Consider the following 22,145-nt stretch of genomic DNA (forward strand, 5'->3'; position numbering starts at 1 on the left):
CATTATACAGGGGCTGACAAGGAGTCCATTTCCAATTGTGGTATGTACCTAGGGTACATGGAATCCATTTTACAGAGAGAGCAGATGGCCTGGGGCCCTGATTAGCAGGGAACCAGGTCAACTAAGTCAAAAAACCAGCTAAACACAGGCAAAAAATCTGGGGTAACCATAGTCAGGTAGCCACCTTCCTACATAACCCCCCCCCCAAACGAAAGGAGATAAGGCTATCCTTGGCCAGGTAAGCCTATATTGCCTGAGTGGCCATATAAGGAAGTACCTGCACTAGCATGGGTACCCCCTGTCTCATGGTCCACTAAGCAGTCCCTCACCCTTTGGGTATTAGAGGGTCTCCACCATAGGGAATCACTACCTTGGGTGTGTTTATGCAAAGTTAAAGGCTGGTTTGGATATGGAGTATTGAAGTGAGGCTCTACTAAGTTAGGGCTTGGCTTCCTCCAATTATCTTCCCCCATGTGTGCCTTTCTTTCTTTAACTGAGTTGCACTGTGCTCTCGGGGTCAACCTCTGGCTACCTAAAGCTGGAGGCTGGGCCCCTCTGTTTGGCTTGCTGGAGGGACAGTTCAGGTTTGGGCCCTTTGGGTCCCAGGTTTGGCTGTGCCCAACAGAATCCATCTGTGGGAGGTCCCTAACTGTTTTTAAGGGGGCTCCCTCAGGAGTTTTTAAAGTTTTCACCTCACTAGGGCTACTAGTTTTGGTGCCCCTAATCTGTTGATGGGGGTGCTTTATTTGACAGGGGGCCCTCTGGGTCTCACTGTCCTTCTTGTCCTCTGCAGCCCTGGGCTGGCTAAGGCAAGGGAGAGAGGGGCAGGTTACCTGCTCCAGACTGGGTCCCACCTGAGAAGGGTCCACCGCCATCAGAGGCTCTGTCAGGCCAGGCCTAACAACCTCTGGGGCAGTTCCTTCATCAGGGGTAAGATCAGTTCCCTGAGGAGGCTGATCCTGTCCTAAAGTCTGGTGAGGGGGAGATTTCTCTTCCTCCTCCATGCTCTCAGTTTGTGTGGAGTTATCCATCATTTCAGGCTTCACAACACACATATCAGTTTGAGTTTGGGCTGTGGCCATCACAGCCCCACCAACCTTTTCAGGAGGAGACTCAGTTTGGGTTTCTGCTGTTATCATAACAGCTTTGCTATTCTGTTCAGGAAGAGCTTTTGCTAAAGATGGGGCAGAGAGTTTCTCAGCCCTACCAACCTTTTCAGGAAGGACATCTTGAATTGGGGCTGTAGCCATTACAGCCCCACTAACCTTTCCATTGGAATTTACCATTCTAGAATGGATTTCCTGTTCAACCTCAGCCCAGGCTGAGATTTCCAAATCATTACCAAGTAGGCAGTCTACAGGCAAGTTTGATGACACTGCCACTCTCTTTGGGCCGCTGAGACTTACTACTGCCATGGGATGATTTGTTTTGATTCCATCAATGTTTGTTACCTGGTATGTGGCACCAGGTAAAAGTTGCTTAGAGGGGACTATACAGTCAGCCACCATGGTGATGCTAGCCCCTGTGTCTCTAAAAGCTTCAACTTTCAAACCATTGATGATGGGTTCTTGTCTATATTTGCTCAAAGTATTTGGGCAATCAGAGAAGTTGGCAAACCCCCTGCCAGTCTCATAAACAAGATCATTTGGGGATGGGGACCTGGATAGGCCAGGGTCCTCCTGGGCTCCAAAAGTAAACCCACCCAGATTCCTGGGTGTGCTCCCACCTCCTGGGGGATTACTGCTGACAGTAACAGGAGGTGTTGGAGCTGGCTTTGGAGGCATATTTTCTTTATTGTTATTCTTGGGACAACAGTTGTCTGTTTTGTAATGCCCAACCTGTTTACAGGCATAACAATAAGGCTTTTTCTCTGTTGAAGAAGTGTCTTGGGACCCACCCCCATTCTTGGAGTTTTGGGGCCCTGGGGAAGTCTTTTCTTTATTTTTATCCCCACCCTTATCTTGAGGCTTGGTAGACTCCTTCTTCTGGTTACTGTCCTGATTCTTAGGCCTAATCCTGGTTCTGACCCACTTGTCTGCCTTCTTTCCCAATTCTTGGGGAGAGGTCAGATCAGAGTCCACCAGGTGCTGGTGTAAGAGCTGGTTCTGACAATTACTTAGGATCTGCTCCCTCATAATCAAATTATACAATCCTGTAAAGTCATGTACTTTGCTGCCATGTAGCCAACCCTCCAGAGCCTTAGTTGCACAATCAACAAAATCAGTCCAGTCCTGAGTCTGTGTCTTCTGGGTGTCTCTGAACTTCAACCTGTACTGTTCAGTGGTTAAGCCAAACCCATCTATTAGGACACTCTTCAGGACTTTGTAATTGTTTGCATCCTCATGTCTAACAGTGAGGAGCTTATCTCTCCCTTTCTCTGAAAAGGAGTACCATAAGATTGCTGCCCACTGTTCCTCAGGAACCTGCTGTACCATGCAGGCTCTCTCAAGAGCAGTTATCCACTTGTGGATGTCATCCCCTTCCTTGTAGGGGGGCACAATCTTTGTCAGGTTTCTACTATCATAGGACCTGGGTTTCTCTTTAGGAATATTGCTGCCACCAGTGGCATCTAAGCCACACAATAGTTGCTCTCTTGCCAAGGCAAGTCTAGCTTGAGCCAAGGCTACCTCCTCCCTCTCTATCTGGAGTTTGACAGCCCTCATTCTGGCCCTATGCTCTAGCTTTTGAGAAGCAGTCATGCCTCTCTGTGATTCTCTGGAGGCACTCGAAATATGAGAGTCCCCTGAGGGAGATCTCACTCTTCTGTTGCCTGGGAGAATAACATGGTGGGATCTGTGGAGGTGCTGGCCCTCTCCATTCCCCAGTAGGTCTAAGTTGGCCTGGCTAAGCCTGGCAACTGGGACCTGGCTACCCCTCTGATCCTGATCTTCTGGGTCCTCAACTTCTGAGTCCTCCTCCTCCTCTTCTTCTTCCTCATCTTCCTCCTGAGGGGGGTCAGTTACAGGGGGGTACCCTCCATTTCCTGTTTCTAGGGAAGCTTCCTTTGCCCTTTCTAAGTCATCCTGCTCTAGGATGGCTACCAGGATTTGGCAGGTGGGACTTCTGCCCCTTTTTAACCCTCTTGATTTGCACAAGGCAACCAAGTCTTTTCGGGTTAGTTTGTCATAGCTGAAAGTTGCCTGGGTAAGGTCAACTGTCACAGGAGTAGACCCTGAGGCTTTTCCTGTGTCAGACATGACTCTAGTGTGGTGTAAGTGATGCACCTACCTACACTAAGTGTTTTCCTACTGTACCTTACTAGTGAGTTGTAGTCAGGGTGTGCTAATCCCTTTAATCTACAACTACTAAGTTCAGTAGAACTTAATATGCTAAGCTTTTGATTTATATGTACCTACAGGTACTTGATGTGATCTTTCAATTTGATACAAAGATTGCAATGGTAAAACAACAGCAAGCTCAAATCCGCACCGCTGCTCACCAATGTGAGAAGTTGGCCTGATAGGGGATGTTTCCAATTCTGGAACCACCTGCTATCTGACCAAACAATCCCTTATGGTGTCTGGTTGTAAGTCAACCTTATTAGACAAGCTATCCTAGGGGTAGCATGGACTAAGCAGCCTAAAGGCTTAACTTAAGAGGTCGTGTTAAGCGAGCTGTTTTACCACATACAATCCTGTAATACCAAATGAAAGGACACCACACAAGTATATATTATAAAAATATATGTATTTATTACTAAAAACAATCCCCAGTATTCTTTATGAATAAAGGGGCACAAGCTTTAAATCAAAAGCACTGTTTAAACATACAAAGTTGCACAATTATGGATGAGGGCGGGTGGCCACTCAAACCATATACTAAACAAGTGGTATAAGAGATGCCACTCGAGCAGTGGTTAGGCCTAGGGCCTAGGGAATCGCTGGGAGCAGTCAGGACAAGCAATGCTGAAGTCGGGAATGGCCCTCGGGATTCGGGAGATGTGCGGAAAGCGCACGCACCAATGTTAACCAATGGTGCGTAAAAGTTGTAAAGTTAAAGTTAAAGGACACTTCCGCTGAACCTAGAGGAACAAAACTTAACACACAGACCCTAGAGGTGTGCACCAGTGTGGGAACACCGGCGGAGCAAAGTTACCTCACCCACAGGAAGTGGGTGCACAGGGTCGAAGTGGCGTCGGGTTCTGACACGCAGGCTCTTGGTGCTTGAAGCTGAAAGGGCTGCAGGCGGGTTAAAGATGAAGTGTCCGGTGGAGTCCAAGGGTGGACTCAAGTCGAAGGGTACCTGAAAGCAGAGGGGACAGAGTCTGGGTCACTCAGCAGTGACCAGGGTGGAACCAGGACGGAACCAGGCAATGTCGGGCGCAATCAGGTGGTCGTCGAGGAGCTTCTCTCCGCTGTCACGTGGGCTCTGGGGCATCTGCGACGTCCAGGAGCAGGTCACGATCTGTCCCACGCAGGCTCTCACCGTCGGTGCAGTCGGCTTCAAGTTTGGAGCAAACAAGCCTTGGCAAGAGCAATCCACGCGGGATCGGAAGATTGCTTCTCACTCGGACCAGGAAGGTCAGAGTCGGGGCTCCTTTTCAGGGGAGCTGGTGTGGATCTGGAGCAACCAGATTCACGAGTCTTCTTAGTAGTTTCGTCGGCACAGGGGCCACTAGCCAGCTGGCAAGTGACCGGGCCAACGCGTTGTGCCAAATAGAGCAAAAGGGCCCCACGCAGCACTCGTCGAGTGTGGAGGGCTGAACTTCGGCTCAGGAGTAGCTCAGGGTGGGGGCTTCTCAAACCCCGGTGCACAGCTTCGAGGGTCACTCGTGGGCTGCACGGTCAGCGTCTCGTGGTCAATTCAAGATGGCGTGCCCCACGCTTCCGGTCGCCTCCACGGGTCTCAGCTTTGCAGGGACTGTGGATTGGGCTGTTGGAAGGCAGGCAAGCTTGATCTCGTCGATCTCAGTCGCTCGAGTTCCGGCGGGAACTGCAACTAAGTAGACGTCGAGGGCTGGATGGTGCCTGCTGCTGCAGGGTGGTCACTCCTTGACCACAAGGGAGATTCTTCGGGCTTCCACGTTGAGATGGAGGGCGAAGGGTCCAGAATTTCGTTTCAGATGTTTCTTCCAGGAAATCTGATGTGCATTGGCACTGCTCCCACTCTTATTCGAATCTGGGGGGCGTGATTACCTGCTAGGTCCCCTCCTATGGGTGGGACCCAGGAAGTGGGTGGATACACCCCCTTCCTTTGATCCAGGCCGCCCTGGCACGAGGGCTGGAGTGCCCCAGAACCGGTTTGGCCGGATTATGCAAGGGGCAGCCTTGTGCGCCCCAAGCAGTGTCTGGTTTCTTTCAAACCTCCCTGCTACAATCCACTATCTCCTGTCTGGAGGGCGGTGACACCCTCCTGTGACAGGAAACCCTTTGTCCAGGAACCATTTGGTTGAGTTTCGGTCAACTGCAGGGGTCCAGACATTTGTCTGTGGCAGAGGCATCCATTTTGTGGATCTTAAGGTCTTTGGAGAAATTAACCGCATTTAAGTGAAGTAACATGTCTTACCCCTCTAGAGGGGTGGAATGCCATCCCCGTCGCCAGAACTGGCGAGGGGATGGTATTCCAAATCGTATGACACCTTACACGACATGTTTTGATAAAGCCAAACCAAAGTTGCTATTTAACCGCGAGGATTATAAGGCACTTAAGAGTATATGGTATGGCATTATCCTGAAACAGCTTAGGGAGTTGTTCCCGACAGCTGCAGACAGGCTCAGCTCATGCTAGAGCTCCATCTCACATAAAACCACGCACTCTGCCTCCAGGATTGATGAGGCCTTCCATAGGAGTGGCTCACAGGTTTACATGTGTCCAGATATAGGTTTAGACATAGGTATACTATATCTAAGCAAGGGGTGTGTACACCACCTTACCCCAGCTGAGTGATCAGCCAGTTGTGTCAATTTAAGAACCAGCCAGGGGTGGCAAAAGATATGCTGCAGCCCCTGGTAGGCCTTGGTGGCCCCTATGCCCTGGGCACCTATAGTGCATTATACAGGGGCTGACAAGGAGTCCATTTCCAATTGTGGTATGTACCTAGGGTACATGGAATCCATTTTACAGAGAGAGCAGATGGCCTGGGGCCCTGATTAGCAGGGAACCAGGTCAACTAAGTCAAAAAACCAGCTAAACACAGGCAAAAAATCTGGGGTAACCATAGTCAGGTAGCCACCTTCCTACAGTGAGCATTGGATAACTGTACATCCCAGCAAAGCCCCAGCAATCACACAAGGAAACATGACTGTCACCTGAAGATGAACAGTGGTAAACTGTACATCAGAACATAGCGAAGTGCCCGGCAATCACACAAGGAAACATGACAGTCACCTGAAGGTGAGCAGTGGATAACTGTACATCAGAACAGAGCGAAGCGCCCAGCAATCACACAAGGAAACATAACGGTTACCTGAAGATGAGCAGTGGAAAACTGTACATCCAAGCAAAGCCCCAGCAATCACACAAGGAAACATGACTGCCACCTGAAGGTGAGCAGTGGAAAACTGTACATCAGAACAGAGTGAAGCACCCAGCAATCACACAAGGAAACATGACTGCCACCTGAGGGTGAGCAGTGGAAAACTGTACATCCAAGCAAAGCCCCAGCAATCACACAAGGAAACATGACTGCCACCTGAAGGTGAGCAGTGGAAAACTGTACATCAGAACAGAGCGAAGCACCCAGCAATCACACAAGGAAACATGACTGCCACCTGAAGATGAGCAGTGGAAAACTACATCAAAGCAAAGCCCCCAGCAATCACACAAGGAAACATGATAGTCACCTGAAGATGAGCAGTGGAAAACTGTACATTCAAGCAAAGGCCCCAGCAATCACACAAGGAAACATGACTGCCACCTGAAGGTGAGAGGTGGGAAACTGTACATCCAAGCAAAGCCCCAGCGATCACACAAGGAAACATGACAGCCACCTGAAGATGAGCAGTGGAAAACTGTACATCCCAGCTAAGCCCCCAGCAATCACACAAGGAAACATGACTGCCACCTGAAAATGAGCAGCGGAAAACTACATCCAAGCAAAGCCCCCCAGCAATCACAAAAGGAAACATGACTGCCACCTGAAGGTGACAGGTGGAAAACTGTACATGCAAGGAAAGCCCCCAGCAATCACACAAGGAAACATGACTGCCACCTAAAGGTGAGCAGTGAAAAACTGTACATCAGAACAGAGCGAAGCACCCAGCAATCACACAAGGAAACATGACTGCCACATGAAGATGAGCAGTGGAAAACTACAACCAAGCAAAGCCCCCAGCAATCACAAAAGGAAACATGACTGCCACCTGAAGGTGAGGGGTAGAAAACTGTACATTCCAAGCAAAGCCCCCAGCAATCACACAAGGAAACATGACAGCCACCTGAAGGTGAGAGGTGGAAAACTGTACATCAGAACAGAGCGAAGCGCCCAGCAATCACACAAGGAAACATGATTGCCACCTGAAGGTGAGCAGTGGAGAACTGTACATCAGAACAGAGCGAAGCACCCATCAATTACACAAGGAAACATGACTGCCACCTGAAGATGAGCAGTGGAAAACTACATCCAAGCAAAGCCCAGCAATCACACAAGGAAACATGACAGTTATCTGAAGATGAGCAGTGGAAAACTGTACATCCAAGCAAAGCCCCAGCAATCACAAAAGGAAACATGACTGCCACCTGAAGGTGAGCAGTGGAAAACTGTACATCAGAACAGAGCGAAGCACCCAGCAATCACACAAGGAAACATGACTGCCACCTGAAGATGAGCAGTGGAAAACTACATCCAAGCAAAGCCCCCAGCAATCACACAAGGAAACATGACTGCCACCTGAAGGTGAGCAGTGGAAAACTGTACATCAGAACAGAGCGAAGCACCCAGCAATCATACAAGGAAACATGACTGCCACCTGAAGATGAACAGTGGAAAACTACATCCAAGCAAACCCCCCAGCAATCACAAAAGGAAACATGACTGCCACCTGAAGGTGAGAGGTGGAAAACTGTACATCCAAGCAAAGCCCCCAGCAATCACACAAGGAAACATGATAGTCACCTGAAGATGAGCAGTGGAAAACTGTACATTCAAGCAAAGCCCCCAGTAATCACACAAGGAAAAATGACTGCCACCTGAAGGTGAGAGGAGGATAACTGTACATCAGAACAGAGCGAAGCACCCAGCAATCACACAAGGAAACATGACTGCCACCTGAAAATGAGCAGTGGAAAACTACATCCAAGCAAAGCCCCCCAGCAATCACAAAAGGAAACATGACTGCCACCTGAAGGTGACAGGTGGAAAACTGTACATGCAAGGAAAGCCCCCAGCAATCACACAAGGAAACATGACTGCCACCTGAAGGTGAGCAGTGAAAAACTGTACATCAGAACAGAGCGAAGCACCCAGCAATCACACAAGGAAACATGACTGCCACATGAAGATGAGCAGTGGAAAACTACAACCAAGCAAAGCCCCCAGCAATCACAAAAGGAAACATGACTGCCACCTGAAGGTGAGGGGTAGAAAACTGTACATCCAAGCAAAGCCCCCAGCAATCACACAAGGAAACATGACAGCCACCTGAAGGTGAGAGGTGGAAAACTGTACATCAGAACAGAGCGAAGCGCCCAGCAATCACACAAGGAAACATGATTGCCACCTGAAGGTGAGCAGTGGAGAACTGTACATCAGAACAGAGCGAAGCACCCATCAATTACACAAGGAAACATGACTGCCACCTGAAGATGAGCAGTGGAAAACTACATCCAAGCAAAGCCCAGCAATCACACAAGGAAACATGACAGTTATCTGAAGATGAGCAGTGGAAAACTGTACATCCAAGCAAAGCCCCAGCAATCACAAAAGGAAACATGACTGCCACCTGAAGGTGAGCAGTGGAAAACTGTACATCAGAACAGAGCGAAGCACCCAGCAATCACACAAGGAAACATGACTGCCACCTGAAGATGAGCAGTGGAAAACTACATCCAAGCAAAGCCCCCAGCAATCACACAAGGAAACATGACTGCCACCTGAAGGTGAGCAGGGGAAAACTGTACATCAGAACAGAGCGAAGCACCCAGCAATCATACAAGGAAACATGACTGCCACCTGAAGATGAGCAGTGGAAAACTACATCCAAGCAAACCCCCCAGCAATCACAAAAGGAAACATGACTGCCACCTGAAGGTGAGAGGTGGAAAACTGTACATCCAAGCAAAGCCCCCAGCAATCACACAAGGAAACATGATAGTCACCTGAAGATGAGCAGTGGAAAACTGTACATTCAAGCAAAGCCCCCAGTAATCACACAAGGAAAAATGACTGCCACCTGAAGGTGAGAGGAGGATAACTGTACATCAGAACAGAGCGAAGCACCCAGCAATCACACAAGGAAACATGACTGCCACCTGAAAATGAGCAGTTGAAAACTGCATCCAAGCAAAGCCCCCAGCAATCACACAAGGAAACATGATAGTCACCTGAAGATGAGCAGTGGAAAACTGTACATTCAAGCAAAGCCCCCAGTAATCACACAAGGAAAAGTGACTGCCACCTGAAGGTGAGAGGTGGAAAACTGTACATCCAAGCAAAGCCCCAGCAATCATACAAGGAAACATGGCAGCCACCTGAAGATGAGCAGTGGAAAACTGTACATCCCAGCAAAGCCCCCAGCAATCACACAAGGAAACATGACTGCCACCTGAAGGTGAGAGGAGGATAACTGTACATCAGAACAGAGCGAAGCACCCAGCAATCACAAAAGGAAACATGACTGCCACCTGAAGGTGAGAGGTGGAAAACTGTACATCCAGCAATCACACAAGGAAACATGATAGTCACCTGAAGATGAGAGGTGGAAAACTGTACATCAGAACAGAGCGAAGCGCCCAGCAATCACACAAGGAAACATGACTGCCACCTGAAGGTGAGTAGCGGAAAACTGTACATCAGAACAGAGCGAAGCACCCAGCAATCACACAAGGAAGCATGACTGCCACCTGAAGATGAGCAGTGGAAAACTACATAGAAGCAAGGCCCCCAGCAATCACAAAAGGAAACATGACTGTTACCTGAAGGTGAGAGGTGGAAAACTGTACATCCAAGCAAAGCTCCCAGCAATCACACAAGGAAACATGACAGCCACCTGAAGGTGAGAGGTGGAAAACTACATCAGAACAGAGCGAAGCGCCCAGCAATCACACTAGGAAACATGTCAGCCACCTGAAGGTGAGCAGTGGATAACTGTACATCAGAACAGAACGAAGCGCCCAGCAATCACACAAGGAAACATGACAGCCACCTGAAGGTGAGCAGTGGATAACTGTACATCCCTGCAAAGCCCCAGCAATCACACAAGGAAACATGACAGCCACCTGAAGGTGAGCAGTGGATAACTGTACATCCCAGAAAAGTGCCCAGCAATCACACAAGGAAACATGACAGTCACCTGAAGGTGAGCAGTGGATAACTGTACATCAGAACAGAGCGAAGCGCCCAGCAATCACACAAGGAAACATGACTGCCACCTGAGGATGAGTAGTGGAAAACTGCACATCAGAACAGAGCGAAGCGCCCAGCAATCACACAAGGAAACATGACTGCCACCTGAAGATGAGCAGTGGAAAACTGTACATCCAAGCAAAGCCCCCAGCAATCATACAAGGAAACATGACTGCCACCTGAAGGTGAGAGGTGGAAAACTGTCTATCCCAGCAAAGCCCCAGCAATCATACAAGGAAACATGACTGCCACCTGAAGGTGAGCAGTGGATAACTGTACATCCCAGCAAAGCCCCAGCAATCACTCAAGGAAACATGACAGCCGCCTGAAGGTGAGAGGTGGAAAACTGTAGATCCCAACAGAGGGAAGCGCACACCAGTCACACACAGGAAACATTGCAACCACCTGAAGGTGAGAGCTGGAAAAATATACATCTGAAGAGAACGAAACGCACAGCAATCACACACAAGGAAATATTACAACTAGCTGAAGGCGAGAGGTGAAAAACTGTACAACCCAGCAGAGTAAAGCGCACACCAGTCACACACAGAAAAACATTACTGCCACTTGAAGATGAGTAGTGGATAACTGTACATCCTAACAGAGCGAAGCGCACACCAATCACACACAGTGATACATTACAACCACTTGAAAACAATCATTGGATAACTGTACATCCCACCAGGGCGAAGCACACACCAATCACACACAGGCAATCATTCCAACCACCTGAAGAGGAGGAGTGGATAACTGTACATCCCAGCAGAGTGAAGCGCTCAGAAATCCACACAGGAAAACATTACAATCAGCTCAAGACGAGGAGTGGATAACTGTGCGTCCTAGCAGAGCCAAGCGTACACCAATCGCACACAGGGAAACATCACTGCCCCCTGGAGAGAAACAGTGGATAACTGTATTCCAACAGAGCAAAGAGCACAGTAATCACACACAAGAAAACAGCGCGAAGCGCACACCAATCACACACAGTGATACATTACAACTGCTTGAAAACAATAATTGAATAACTGTACATCCCACCCGCGCGAAGCACACACCAATCTCACACAGGCATCATTCCAACCACCTGAAGACGAGGAGTGAATAGCTGTACATCCCAGCAGAGTGAAGCGCTCAGCAATCCACACAGGGAAACATTTCTGCCACCTGAAGATGAGGAGTGGATAACTGTACATCCTAGCAGAGAAAAGCGCAAACCAATCACACACAGGAAACATCACTGCCCCCTGGAGAGAAACAGTGGATAACTGTACATCCCAGCAGAGCAAAGCGCACAGCAATCCACCCAGTAAAACATTACAACCACCTGAAGTCGCGGAGTGGATAACTCTATGTCCTAGCAGAAAAAAGCGCAAACCAATCACACACAGGAAACATCACTGCCCCCTGGAGAGAAACAGTGGATCACTGTATATTCCAACAGAGAACAGCAATCACACACAAGAAAACCTTACATCCACCTGAAGATGAGGCGTGGACAACTGTTCATCCCAGCAGGGCGAAGCGCACAGCAATCCACACAGGAAACTTTACAACTACCTGAAGGTGAGCTGCAGATAATGTCACATACCAATAGAGCAAAGTGCACACTAATCACACACAGGGAAACATTACTGCCACGTGAAGACGAGGAATGCATAACTGTAGATCCCAGCAGAGCAAAGTGCCCACCAATCACACACAGGAAACATTACAACCACCTGAAGACGAGGATTGGATAAGCGTACATTCCAATAGAGCAACGCACACAGCAATCACACACAGGAAACATTACAACCAAATGAAGATGGGAAGTAGATAAGCGAACATCCTAGCAGAGCAAAATGCCCAGCAATCACATACATGAAAACATTACAGCCCATAAAGGGGAGCAGTGAATAAACCTTCATCCCAAAAGAGATTAGTGCACACCAATCACACACTGGGAAAATTACAGCAACCTGAAGACATAGAGTGGATAGTTGTACATCCCAACAGAATGAAGTGCACAGCAATTGAAGAACCGGCTTTTTGGAGACCTCTCCCCACTAGGAGAGTCAAAGCCAGCGGTGCAGGGGACACCTAGAATCTACGGGTTCTTCTTGCATAAATCATACATTACCAAAGAGACCAGGACAACCAGCCGTGGTGGGAAGTATGTTATTTATTAGCTCGAGCTAAGGACAGGGTCCCAGAATGGTACAAAGACAATTCTACGGAGACTGCTGCTTTACTCCGCAGCGCACACATATTTATAGCGCTAGCCACGCACAATACAAAGTTCCTCATTTTGACAAGTTCCTTATCAGACAAGTTCTTTGTCAGTCTTATGTGGCACAATCATGGCCAGGGGACATCTGTCTCGGATTGCACAATGTACACAGCCTCGTGCTTCCTTGCCCAATTGGTGTGGTCATGGGGCACAGCCTCGTGCTTCCTCTATCAGTTGGTGTGGTCACGGGGCACAGCCTCGTGCTTCCTCGATCAGTTGGTGTGGTCACGGGGCACAGGAGTTGCTCGTGACAGGCTGAGTTACCAACAATGGACAGGATGTGGCTGAGTCTCTGGCACAACTGGGGGGGGTGGTGAGACACACAGGCAGCTACTCGGAATCGGCTCGACAACAAGGAGCGGGGAGGGTTGTGCAAGTTTCAACAGGGACCTGGAAGGCAATTCTTCACCAGGTTGCCGAGAGCATGGCAACACAAAATGGAGTCATGTGGGTCATTTTAAAATACAGTTCAACAGTCCCTCCTTTTGCCATGCAGAGGCAACAATCAATCGTCATCTAGGTCAATGTCCATCATTTCCTGGACCTCTCTCTCGATCATCATCATGGCATTGTGATGGTGTAATTTCATTTGTTTGGGGGTCAAAGAGGTGGCACAGAGCCCACATAGCGCGGGCATGTATTGATTACAGAGGCAGCAAGAGAACAATGCGGCTGCAATGATGGCAATGAAAATCATTATCTTCCATCCCCACTTAGATACCATGCTCCAAAACCAGCCGGTTAGGGACCATGAACCCTCATCCTGATGGATGTCGGAAGCAATTTTATGCAGTCTCTGTATTGCTTGATAGACTGTTGGCGCATTATCAGGTATGTATATACAGCAGCTTGTTCTGATCAATGTGCAGACTGCCCCACAGTCCGCCAGTATTATGTCAAGCGCCATTCTGTTCTGTAAAGTCATGAGGCGGTCTGCTTGAAGTTCCGCCGTGATGTTACACAGGCAGTTGCGTTGATGGTGGCCTCTACCACCCTTGTGAGATGTCGCAGACTGCGTCTATTGACCATAGGACCCCAAAAGGGGAGGAACCCCTTAGCAAAGTCCCCAAACTCTTGGCCAGCTGTGTCTTCAGCGTCAATCACACCTCTCTTCTGGATGTGGTGTGTTGTGTAGGTGGGGGGGAGCAACCAAGCAATGTAACAGGTGCCGGCACAAGACTTGTGCAGCCAGGTGTAGGCTTTGCTCCCACACACAAAGTACGTACTGAGTGAGGACACCAGAGCTGGGAGAGTCGAACCATTGAGCTGGAGCATGTAGGCGCAGTCACTTTGCCCCACCCATACTGTTCCATTGCTTTTCATTCAGTATTTTCCGGGATGTGGGTAGACAGGGAGATCCTTGAGAGGTGGCAGCCTTTTCTTTCCCCCACCATTGTAGATGTTCGATGGATAAAAAGACCCATGATTGTTCTCATATTCATTCTTTTCTGCTGAATCTTTATCCATGCTTGGCCACTCCGCAGCCATGATGTGGCGGAATGCTTATCTGCTACTGATCTTCCCCAGGGATCGTGTGGATGTGTCACCTGAATAGAATGTGTCAAAGAACACAGTGTACTAGCCGTAGGCTGAACCAGCTCGAGAAAAAGGAGCAGGAATCAGGGACATCCCAGTGCTTGCAGTATGGAGCAGCAACCCACATACCCAACAGTTTGTTGTGTTCACCACAAGCTTGTGCTAGTGTAATATTTGAATGAAAGTGTTGTTGAAGAAAACTGTCCTTCTGTTTTTCTCATGGGTGGGTAAGGAAACATGTAGATGAGGTGATTATGTAGAGGTAGGAGACTCAGATGCTGCAAGGGCAGCGTGTATTACCCACCGAGGCAGGCCAGTACCAGTGAAATAGTCATGAGGACGAGTAGACAGATCGAGTACCGGCCACGTAGTGTCTTTATGTACTCTTGTTTTTTCATTTCTTTGCTCTTCAAGCTTTCAGCGTTCATTTTGGTCACCGTCTGCTTCACTTTGTCTTCCCTAGTTGCTGCCTGTGATTGGTGGCTGCTTCACCAGTCAGTGATTTTAGCAGTCCTATTGGCATGCTCCGGTCCACTGTACCGGCTCCGATCAAATGCGTCTGTGTATCACAGCCCTGCAGCGATTTGTCGGACCATGTCAAGCAGAGGGCAGAGACCTTTGTCTCTTTAGTCCTTTTTTCTGGGTCGCAGGTTGTACCTGGTGGACCTGGGCATTGTTTGATCAGGAAACAAAGGCTCTGGCTGTTGAGTGTCCCGCAACCTCAGATGTGGAGGAACGGCAGATTGCAGGATGTCGTCGTCCTCTCGTTCAGATGCAGCCCAGGGAAGGTTGGCGTCACTGAAGGGTACAAAGTGCGGGACTTTCTCACATTCGTCATCTCCCAGGACTTCCTTGACCCACCGGTCGTATGGTAGTGGTAGAGGCACCTTCTTGCAATGCACTCCGTGAACCCAGTTTTTTCTTCCTGCCACCTTCACTGCAGACCTGTTAGCCAGCAACACTTGCTGGGGCGGCTTCCACCTCGGCTCCAAGTTCTTTGTTCTCTGGAAATTGCGGATGCAGACCCAGTCGCCTGGCTGGATGGTGTGACCAGGGCCCTCGGGTTTGGGTGGCAGGATATCTTGTACCTGACGATGAATGAGACGTAGGTTAGTGGTCAATTCATGTAAATAATCAATCAACAATGAGTATTCAATATCAGAATATTTCTTTGGGTGGGGTATTCCCAAACATTTGCTGGCCGACAAAACACTATTTTGTACAGAGATAGTCCGGTATGAGAATGTGCCATGGCTCTAGTTTATAGGAGGGCAAGGGTCAGGGCGTCCGGCCAAGATAGTCCTATGTCAGCCTGGATTTTTGCCATGTTCAATTTCAGTGTTCCATTGTGGCGCTCAACCAAACCCGCTGACTGGGGGTGATTGGCGGCATGGAATTTTTGTCTGATCCCCATCCCTACACACACTTTCTTCATTATTTCTCCTGTAAAGTGGCTTCCGTTGTCACTCCAGATAACTCTGGGCATCCCAAATCTGGGGAAAAATTCCTTCAACAGTATTTTGGCAGTTCTTATAGCAGTGTTTTTCTTAAGGGTGAGGGTGTAGGCCTCAATCCACTTACTAAAGGCACACACAACTACCAGGACATATTGGAGAATGTTGCATCTTTCCATCTGTATGTAATCTATCTGGAGCACCTCGAAGGGGTAAGATGGGGGTGCACAATTCCCAGCAGGTGTTGGTGTGCCTTTTCCCGGGTTATGCATCAAACAAATCATGCAATTCCTGACTAACCTTTTCGCATATTTTGGGATGTGTTTGTTTTGCCATACCGGAGCAAGCAATTTGCAAATACCTTTTGCACTAATGTGAGCTTGGCCATGACCACTGACAAAACATAGACATCGGGTAACAACCATCGCTGTTGTTCAGACAGATCCGTCCAACAGCCATTCTCATTTAATAGGCCTGTTTGCTCTTCCCAGTCGCCTCTGCCTGTATTTCTTTCACATTCTCAATAGTGTCCTCATGCATCCCCCTCTCCGGTACCCAGTTTGAGGGACCAGCTACATGCATACGGGTAGAGACATCTCTAGCTGTTTCCTTTGCAGTCTGGTCAGCAAATGCATTACCCTTTCCTATGTCATCAGTCACTTTCTTGTGGGCGCTACATTTGACCACAGCTATCTTTGAAGGAAGAGTCAATGCTTCTAACAGCCTGCTGACCAGATGACCATGCTGTATTTTAGTACCGTGAGAAGTAAAAAATCCCCTCTCAGCCCAAAGTCGCCCAAAATTATGGCCACACCAAAGGCGTACTAGCTGTCTGTGTAGATGTTGACGGCCATTCCCGTACTCAGTTCACACGCACTTATCAGTGCTACCAACTCGGCGGCCTGTGCTGATTGGTAAAGTATTTTCTCACTTTCCACTACTGTCTGTAACGTGGTGATAGTATAGGCAGCAGTTGTGCTACCATCAGGAAGTTTGAAGCAAGAACCATCCACATACAGGGTACCATCAGGGTCAGTGAGGGGTGTGTCAGTCAAATCCACATGGCCTTTAGTCTCTTCCTCCGTCCGGAGGACATAATCATGCGAACCAGAATTAGTGTCACCATCAACAAAGGGTAACAACGTGGCTGGATTTAGTGTAGTGCAGCGGAGGATGGTGATATGACTGGCTAAGAGAGTCAATTCATATCTGGACAAACGTGCACTAGTAAGATGTTGAGTTTTTGTCCTATTTAATAAAGTGTCAACTGCGTGATGAACCATAACTGTAAGTGCAGTATCAAGGACCAGGCCAGCAGATTGGCGAATGGATATGGCAGTTGCAGCTAATGCTCTCAAGCAACTGGGTAGTGCGCGGGCCACGGGGCCTAGAACTGCAGAAAAATATGCACAGGGGCGTTGTCTGTCACCGAAACACTGTGTTAGCAGTGATAATGCGCAACCATTATGCTCGTGTACAAAAAGAGTGAAGGGCTTCTGATAACTAGGGGTGCCTAGCACCGGGGCCGAACACAAGGCTGTTTTCAGTTCTTCAAATGCATGCTGGCACTCATTTGTCCATGGGAGTTGGTGGGGAACATCTTTAAGTGTGAGGGTCAATAAAGGTTTAATGAGTAAAGAAAAAGTGGGTATCCACTGGTGGCAGTAGTAGGTGATACCAATAAAAGCACGGACCTCTTTCTGCGTTTTTGGTGGGGGCATTTTACTGATTGTTTGTATTCGTTCAGGGGTGAGGCGGCGTCCCTCCTTCGACAGGAGATGACCTAAGTAGGTCACCTCGTGTCAACAATATTGGAGTTTGGAGAGGGAAACTTTGTGATTGAACTATGCTAGATGCAGGAGCAATTTAATTGTAGCTTTTTTACATAATTCCTCGGTGTCTGCCGCTATAAGCAAATCATCAACGTACTGGAGTAATGCGGTACCTTGGGGTAGGGTCAAGGAATCAAGTTGGCCCTTGAGGGCCTGACTGTAAATTGAGGGGCTCTCTATGTATCCTTGTGGAGCTCTGCAGAACTGGAAACTTTGTCCTGCCACTGAGAATCCAAAAAGATCCCTACTCTCTTCATCGACTGGTATACTAAAAAAAGCAGTTTTTAAGTCGATGACAGAGAAAAAACATGCAGACAGGGGAACCATAGTAAGTAGGGTGGTGATATCTGGGACCACAAGAAATTGGGGAACTACGATGTTGTTTATCTTGCGCAAATCAATGACAAAACGATAAATAGGGGGCTTGGAAGGATCGGTGCATTTTAGGACAGGCAAAATTGGGCTATTGCACACATATCCTCTTGTCTCTTCAACCACACCCTTGTCGACAAGTTCAGAAATGATCTGGAGTAATGCCTTTTTCCCTTCTTTGGGTATTTTGTATTGGGGAAGTCTGCGAGCATTTTCCTTCACGGTAACAGAAAAGGGGGGTATGGACAAAAGGCCGACATCAGTATCACCTTGGGCCCAAAGAGCAGGAGGGACATTCTGAAGTTCCTGGGGAATTGGATCTGAGGAGGATAAATATACGGTATGTGTGGTAGGGGGACCCATAGTGATGTAAACCCCATCAGGGGAACAGTATATGGTGGCATGTAATCTTTTTAACAGATCTAAACCCAACAAATTTTCGCCACACGTGGAAGTCAAAACCAAAGGGGAATCAACTGTGTAGGGTCCTATCGTTAGTTCCAGTGGTTGTGAAACAGGGCTAAATACTGGGGTACCAGAAAACCCCACAGAAATGTTATTTGCACCAGACAAGGGGGCCCCAGGGACTTTTGACCTAGCAATAGAACTTTTGGTTGCACCAGTGTCGACCAAAAATTTCTCCGTAGAGCCCAGTGTTGTAACATGGACATTCGGTCCCTTCTGGTCAACAGAAATAGGCACGGGTCCCTTCTCTTGTCTTTGGCAATCCTAGTGGGACAGGAACCCCGTCCCTTCTTCATGCTCATAATCCTCAGTAAAATAATTGCGGTCTTCATAATTAGTGGTATAATTGCGGTCTTCATAATTAGTGGTATCAAATCTATTCTCTTGCATAAGCGGGCGCCTGTCCTGTAACTGCGTTCTAGGCCCGCCTCACCCTCGTCCTCTCTGGGGACGTTGGCCTGTGAAGCGGTCAGCAGGGACAGAGTTGTTCTGAGCCAACAAGGGACACTCATCGCACCAATGACCCTCCTGGTGACAATAAGCGCACTGGTTGGGTCCCAGCGGCGGGCGAGGAGTCACAGGGGCAGGTCTCTGAGCTATTCGTTGAAACTTAGGGGCACTTCTGTTTTGGGTCGGGTCGGGTATGCTTTTATCCGTTCTATCTCGCTCTTCATTCTCCCTATTCCCATAGTACTGGGTCATTGTCAAAATGCCAGACGGGGTGCAGATGGGCCATGCACTTTCTGACATTTTAAGCTTAGTCCCAAGCTCTGGTAACAGATTGGACACTAATTTATCCACAGTCACTGTCCCCCTTCTGAAGTCATGTCATGTCCACTATAGTCGGTGAATGTGCTTTCGAATCGTGTGAAAAAGTCAGAGACACTTTCATCTTTCTTTTGCCTGCAAGCAGCTAATATGTCCCAATTAATACGGTGAGGTGTCAACATCTTTTTCATGGCGGTAAGTATCTGGACCGGAAGGGCTAAGATCATGGGATCAGGTTTCTCACCACCAGTTCGAGCCCTGTCAGCTTCCTCAAATACTTTCCACGTATGGCCAAATTCTACCTGATCATTATGGCGTATTTTAGACCATACTTCAGTCGGTACTACCTGTCCCATTAACATATCTATATCTGCTAAAGTCATTAAGATTGGAGTGTCTGAGTCAATTCCTTATAATAACCTGCAGAATTTTTACGCTGGTCAGGCAATTGGCTTTTAAGTTGGAGGACGTCAGACCTTTTCCAAGGGACATGGACCCACATTTGTCTAAAACTTGCCGGTGTATAAGGGTTGCCATCTATGTCAACAACTCGGTCTCTCCAGACAGGCTGTACCTCCCTCATTGGAAAACCCTTATTTAACGTAACACCAGATGAGGAGTCTCTGTAGGCTACCAGCGTGATTAGATCGCATAATAGTGCTGGGCCCTGTATGTCCCCTTTTTCAACCTTATGGCGAAGGTCAGACAGACCTGGGGGTGGACCTGATTCTACAAAATCCTCCCACATTTGGATCAGTATGTCACACATTTCACAAAAAATGTCAATCTGTTGGATGCGTGTCCACTGATCCATTGTCATCCATATATCCTGAGCGGTTTACATAGTGTTATTTTCTATCCACCTACGAGCTTGTTGACCCATAGCGAGTTGTTCCTGTGTATTACCTATTAGTCTGCGCAAAGTGCGCCGTCTGGGAGTGGGTAATCTATGCGGAGTTACATAAGGGATATAATCACGGACCACTGACCAAGCATTCGCTAATAGCCCTGAACTGGGAGAAGGTGTCGTGATGACTGTCAACAAGAAATGGGTTGGTCGCAACGGGAGTTGAAGGCATATTAGGTTGGACAGGTACGGGGCCAGTGGAAGGTGCAACAAGGGGAAGGGAAGGGTGGACTTGCATTGGTACAGTGGCCTGAACAGTCGGGCGTTGGGAACAAGTGGCTGAGAAATCGGACAAACCAGGGCATGGGCAGGGGCAACAACTGGAGCAGTAGCGGGAGTCAATTGTGCGGGATCAAGGGCCGGATACATGGCGGGGGTATAAGGTGGAGGGGTGCTCAACATGGAGGACATGAGAGGGTCATTCTCCTTGTCCCGGGCCTTTTCGGGAACCTTCTTTGTAATGTAACATCCATCTACCTGCATTCATACGCATTACTTTAGCTTCACTCTTTTTGAGTTTGATTTCTTTCTGTTTGGATTCCTTGCGCCAAACCTGAAAGGAATCAAACATCGCAGGTCTAGCTTTTCTTTGAAACAACTTCTCCTCTAAATTATCTAGTACAGGAGGTTCAAATCAAATCAAATCAAATCAAAATAAGCTTTATTCGATATTACCAAAGAATATCATATAAGCATACAGTAACAGGAAAAATAATACAATACATTTAGACAATTTCATTCAAATAAAAAGATAAAGAAACAGACGATCATCATTTAAAAAGAAAAATCAAAATAACCAGTGTCAACTTAAATAAAAGAAAAAAGGTTAAAAAGTCTAAAAAGAGGAGTAAATTTAGGTAGGACCTTGCAAAGTTCAACAACACTCCATGATTGCCAAGTCCAATCTAATCGAAAAACAGTAGGAGAAGGTCCCAAACATAATTAGTTCCCATCCACCCCCGGGTTGAGATGGTGAAAATGGGGGTTAGGATTAGTTATTACCACTCCCAGTATTTCCCGAAAAGATCATGATGTAGAGCGATCATGTAGGGTATGATTTCGAAAAAGGGGGAACACCAGGGATTGAGGGATAAAAGTCATATAAGTCCCATATAGATATTGGGCCGTCTGTCTCTTGTGGCGGCCAGGTTTTCAAGTAAGGGACAATGTTTGTATCTCTGAATCTCACGAGTACCAGGTCCCCAGGAAGATCCTTATGAAGGGAACCCAGCCAGTCCACCCTCCTGACGCTCCTTATTGCTCCATATAGGTGACGAGGCAGTGGCCTATTTTTTGACAGCCAGAATTTGGTTTTGTTAAATAAGTCATGTTGACTCTCCATTTTTCCAGGGGGAAGAGCAGGGACGCCAGCAAGTATGCACACGAATGGGGCTGCTTCTGGTGGTAGATGGATTGTTTTGATCTTATCATGAAGTGCTCTAGGTGCGGTCAACTGGGGAAAGGGGACACTTGGAGAGTGTTTGGTTACTTTTTGCCCCACTGTACTAGGTCCAGTTAATTGTATTTGACAGCTTTTATCCCGTTTAATGCCTTCGTGAGTAGGAGGTGACTTTGGACGGTTAAATGTGTCACAGTGTTTGTCAGCCGACAAATTTGACTTGATTGCTGACTCTAGTCCAGTAAGCCTATCCCCTAACATGTTAATTTTTTCCAACAATGGGGCTATCAGAGAGCTAAGCAATTTTTCAATGAGCGGTAATATATCTGGTTGTATAAGGTGGCTGAAGGGATCTTGGGCCTCAGCAGTCGATGGAATCGTTGGAGAATTAACAATGCGTGAGCCTGGAGGCGGTGTTTGAGTCCTTTTCACCGATGAACCCTGGGGGGGTGCGATATGAGGACTACAAGTTTTATTAAATAATGTGGGCTGCTCCGAAAGAATGGAATTAACTGATAGTGTGACGTCGCTTTGGGGCGAAAGGGGGGTTTCTGATGGTGCATAGGTGGTTTGACATAAGAGGTTTAGCTCGTCTAGCCATGAAAACTTTTGCCCAGTTCCTGCAACACTAGCTGGGTGATC

The sequence above is a fragment of the Lissotriton helveticus genome, chromosome 5_1 (assembly GCF_964261635.1).
Source record: "Lissotriton helveticus chromosome 5_1, aLisHel1.1, whole genome shotgun sequence".
In the NCBI taxonomy this organism is placed as follows: Eukaryota; Metazoa; Chordata; class Amphibia; order Caudata; family Salamandridae; genus Lissotriton; species Lissotriton helveticus.